Source organism: Desmodus rotundus, chromosome 3 (assembly GCF_022682495.2).
Source record: "Desmodus rotundus isolate HL8 chromosome 3, HLdesRot8A.1, whole genome shotgun sequence".
Taxonomy (NCBI): Eukaryota; Metazoa; Chordata; class Mammalia; order Chiroptera; family Phyllostomidae; genus Desmodus; species Desmodus rotundus.
This window is the reverse complement of record NC_071389.1, coordinates 92,169,744-92,174,950: the sequence shown is the minus strand read 5'-3', so window position 1 is coordinate 92,174,950 and position 5,207 is coordinate 92,169,744. Positions and strand designations below refer to the sequence as shown.

The following is a 5,207-nucleotide window of genomic DNA, read 5'->3' as shown; positions in this document are numbered from 1 at the left end:
CTTTGAATTTATTCTCACATAAATCAAGGAAGAGGTCAGTATTTTAAAGGAATGATGTGAGTGAAAGGAGTGAGGTTTGCTATAAGCAGAAAAGAGACCATAAAGGCCTTGGCCACTTTTAGGATTGTGGCCTTCATTCAGAATTCCATCAGGAGCCATTGAAAACACTCAGTTATGCATTTTAGGATATCATCTGAAAAATGACCTCCAGGCCAGGAAAACTGGAAACAGAGATACAGGAAGCTGCTGCAGTGAGAGGTAAGTTCTGCCAGAACTCAGACAGTGGCATAGAAATATAGAGGGGCCAATTGATCTTTGGAAGTTCCTGATGTGGGTATTGAGGATTCAGAAGAGAAAAAGCTTTGTAATAGCTTGTGATCTTCTGGCATAGTCAGCTGTCTAAGTGATGATATGCACTGAGGCTGAATGACTGCAGGAGAAGCAACTCAGGTAGGGTGGTCAGATTTTTATGCTTGTGGGACATTTGATGGCAGATGTCCAAAAGGCAATCAAATGCCTGAGCCTAGAGCCAAGGACCACATTTAGGGCTGGAGTTTAGATCGTAAGGAAGTCATGATCATATATGGGAGCTACCTGAAACAATATGGCAGGATGTGGCTCCCCAGGGGATGGAGGGAGGCAAGAAAGAAAGAAGCAGAGAATGAACCTAGAAAGAGTGCTAACATTTCAGGGACAAAACACTGAGAAGAAACAAATAGAAGGCCACAGTAGGAGTGTTGCACAGTCCTGTCAGCATGATGGGAATATGTTAGGCAAAGTCCCAGCTAGTCTGCACTAGAGGTCTGTTTTGGAGCAGAGTGTAATTTCACACAGATCTTGGGCGAATGAGTGTGAAGGGCAGAAAAGCTGCATTAACAGCACAGGAATGGAAAAGAGCAAGATTTTAGGGAGTGTAGGATGCAGAAGATGGAGGATATCCAGTGAAAAAGTGCAAAACTGTCCCCATAATTAGGTGGGGAGCCTGGGAAAGGGACAACACAAGCTTTAAGCAGCCCCTCTGCTTGGTCATTCCACATGCTTGAGGCACCCTGAGGATGCAATTTAGAGCAGGACTTGCTCTTCCCTGACTCCAGCTTCCATTACTGGCTTGCAGGTCTTCTCCCAGTTGATCCTCAGTATATGACAGTGAGAGGTCTGAGAGGCTCCATTCTTATGTTCACTGTGTTTGGTTGCTAATCCAAAAATAGTTAGAAGCACCCCTCAGCCCCAAGTTTTCTGTTCCATCAAGAACCCTACAAAGAACCCTAAAGATTCCACCAAAAAACTATTTAAACTGATAAATAAATTCAGTAAAGCAGCAGGATACAAAACTAATATTCAGAAATTGCTTACATTTTTATACACCAATAACAAACTATCAAAAGGGGAAGCTAAGAGAACAATCCCGTTTGTAATTACATCAAGAAAAATAAAATACCTAGAAACAAATTTAATTGAAGAGGTAAAAACCCTATATTCAGAAAATTATAAGATATTAGAGAAAAACTGAAGAAGATAGAAATAAATAAAAGCATATACCATGCTCATGAATAGGAAGAATTAATGTCATTAAAGTGTCCATACTAATCAAAATAATCTATAGATTCAATTCAATTTCTACAAAAATACCAATGGCATTTTTCACAAAACTAGAACGAACAATCCTCAAAATTTATATGGAGCTACAAAGGACCCCAAATAGCTATGGCAATCAAAGTTGGAGATATCATGCTACCTGATATCAAACTATACTACCAGAGTTTGAAAATCAAAACAGCAGGGCACCAGCATAAAAATAGATGCATAGATCAATGGAACAGAATAGAACCCAGAAATAAAACCACAGCTATATGGTCAACTAATCTATTGCAAAGGAAGCAAAAATATAGAGTAAGGTAAAGACAATCTATTCAATAAATGCTGTTGGAAAAATTAGGCAGATACATGCAAAAATTAAATTAGACCACCTTATTACACTATGTACAAGAATAAACTCAAAATGGAATAAAGAATTAAATGTAAGACCCAAAACCTAAAACTCCTATAAAAATAATCTCTGACACTTTTTTGTGATATTTTTGTGATATATCTCTTTAGGCAAAGGAAAAAAAAGAAAAAAATTAAAATAGAACTACCCTATGGCCCAGCAATTCTACTTCAGGGTATTTATCCAAAGAAATTCTAAACACTAATTCAAAAAAGATTGAAAAAACTGAGGTGAACTTAAGAATTGGAGGCACATCTTTGGTGGCTGGAGAAGTTGTGGTGGATGCACTGCAATATTTTGACCTAGGTTACAAAGCACCTGGTGTGCAGAAAACGGCTGTGGTGCTGGTGGAAGAGGAAATTCTCAGATATCAACTTACGAAGAACTACCTGAGCTACCTGACAGCCCCAGATTATTCTGCTTTTGAAGCACATATTGAGAAATGAATTTGAAAGACTGGCTGCTCCACAATCAATGGAATTGTTCAGCATGAAACATTATGAACTTCCAGCACCTTCTTCAGGTCAGAAAAATGACATTGCTGCATGGCAAGAATGTGTAAACAATTCAAAGGCCCAGTTAGAACATCAAGCAATTTGAATTAAGAATCTGGAACTAATGTCACAGAATGGATGCAATGCCTGGAAAACATAATGAAAATCTAGTTTGTATGATTGAATACTCTCAGAAAGAGCTCCAGAAAGGAAGGAAACACATTCAAGAATTAGACTGGCAGCAAAAGAACATGCGACTGCCAGCTGGATCTAAATTAGGAAAAATAGAGTCAAATTGGGTATCTCTGGTCAGTGAGAATTATGAGATTGAAAGGACTATTGAACAATTAGAAAATGAAGTCTTTCAAATGAAACAGAAACATGGAGAGGCCAAAAAATAAAACATTTGACAAGACTTCTGGAAGACAATTAATTCAGAGGGTAGAAAGGAAGGTAAGTTGGGCTTTCACAGAAGATTAGGCACCAGCACTATGGAGGACAACTGCATCTTACAGAACTCATCAGTGGTTAAGTGTTCAGAAACTCTGGAAAGTGGACTGCTATATTTTATTTGTACATTAGCAAAATAAAAATTCCAACTTGGAAAGACAAGGAAAAGACATATGCACCCTCTGTTCTTTGCACTATATATCTAAGCAATATAATAGCCAATTTATCTAAGACAATATATCTAAGCAACCTAAGTGTCCTTCAGGAGATAAAGAAGGTGTAGTATATGTATATACAATAGAATATTACTCAGCCATAAAAAGAACAAAATCTTACCATTCACAACTACATGGATGGACCCAGAGGGTATTACGCTAAGTGAAAAAGTCAGGCAGAAAAAGACAAATACTATATGATTTCACTTATATGTGGAATCTACTGAGCAAAATAAACAAAGAAGCAAAATGGAAAGAGACTCATAGGTACAGAGAACAGACTGATGGATGCCAAATGGTACAGGGGTGGGGGAATGGGTAAAAAAGGTGAAGGGATTAAGAAGTACAAATTGGCAGCTATAAAAAACACTCACAGAGATGTAAAGTACAATGTAGAGAATATAGTAAATAACATTGTAATAACTATATATGGTGCCAGGTGAGTACTAGATTTATCAGGGCAATCATTTCATAAGTTATATAAATGTCTAACCACTATGCTGTACACCTGAAACAATCAATATAAAATGATATTGAATGTCAACTATAATTGAAAAGCAAAATAAAGGGGAAGGAAGATGGCAGGGAGTGAATGGAAGTCACACTGACCTCCTCCCAGGACCAATCTGGAATTATGACTCAAGTGTGGAGAAACAACCCAGAACAAACAACTGAGCAATAACCAGAGAGAAGCATATAACTTCGGACATACAGAACCAGCTTTGGCACAACCGGTCTGGTAAGGAGTGTGGTGCAGATTCAAGAGGGCTGGCTAGGTGCCCATAGGCAGCAGCGCAGGTGGGATAATTAAGCAGCTGGTTGGATCCCCCGAAGAAGAAGATTGGGGTTTAAACCCTAAGCTAGGATTCCCAGCCTAGAACACCAGAGCCCAAAAAGTACACAGATAACAACCAGTGGCAAAAAGCAGCAGGGTTGCTCTCTGCCACAGACAGACAGTTGGGGACATAAGGGCGGTTTAAAGGGCCAACACAAAAATTTTCAATTGCAGCCACTTACCTCGGGCTCAAGCAAAGGAGATGCAGAGTGGGCTGGAGGTGTGTGAGGAGAGACTGGGGACAGAAGCCTTCGGGAGAGAACTGAGAGAGCAGCCGCTAGGATCTTGGTGCTGAGTCATCCCCCAGACCACCCCAGCCTTTGTGCTCAGGCAGACCACTCCCCACTGAGCGGCAGTAGCCTGAGGGGAAACAATAGCCCCAACCCTAGGAGGGTCTCTGTCCTGGCCCTTTACTGCTTAAGCCTGACCACTGAATCCTAGTGACCAAATAAACAAGTGAAGGAAGCAGCCAGAGACAGTAGATCACTGGCAAAGGTGGGGCAGAGTGGACTAGAGAGACTTGAGGAGAGACTGGGAATGGAGGCTTTGGGGAGATAACTGAGAAAGTAGCCACTGGGATCTGGTGCTCAGCCAACCCCCATACACAGCAATCATCCTGCTCAGGCATACTACTAGCCTCCTTGCAGCAGGTACTTGAGGAGAAACAATAGCCCCCAATGCAGGAGGGATTCCACCATGCCCTACAGTGCTTAAACCTGACAGCTGAGTGCAGTGACCAGGTTAACAAATGAAGGTGACGGCCAGTGACAGCAGATCACTGCAAGTATCTAACAGACTGCCTAAGGTCAGATGGGGTCAACATCTGGCACCACCAGAGGCAGATCCAGAAAGAAAAAAAAAAAAAAACAGTGGTAAATACAAGGGGCTACCAATACAAAAGCCACTGTGGTCTTCATGATTTGTGATATTTTCTTTCCTGCATAGCTTTATAACATTCATTTCTTGTTCAGCAAATTTGTATATAATAAGTCACTAGATTTATACTATAGTGTATTTCAATTCACATATTTTGCCCCTCCCTTCTCTTAACCCACATTACCTTCCTCTTTCCTTGCAATATCTCATTTCAAATTTGGTTTTCTCTCTAGCTACAACTTGTTTCCATTCCACACTCATTATTTCTCCCATGTACAGACACTCAAAACAAATGATCTTGTCAAGGGTCATTTCACATCCTTTTATCCAGCTATTAAAATACCCCTGTT

General features: G+C 40.3%; 1 pseudogene; it reads left to right on the top strand.

Annotated features, from left to right (window-relative positions):
- The first annotated feature begins 200 nt into the window (after nt 1-200).
- LOC112297612 (pre-mRNA-splicing factor SPF27 pseudogene) lies at nt 201-4,934 on the top strand (annotated as a pseudogene).
- The last annotated feature ends 273 nt before the right edge of the window (nt 4,935-5,207 follow it).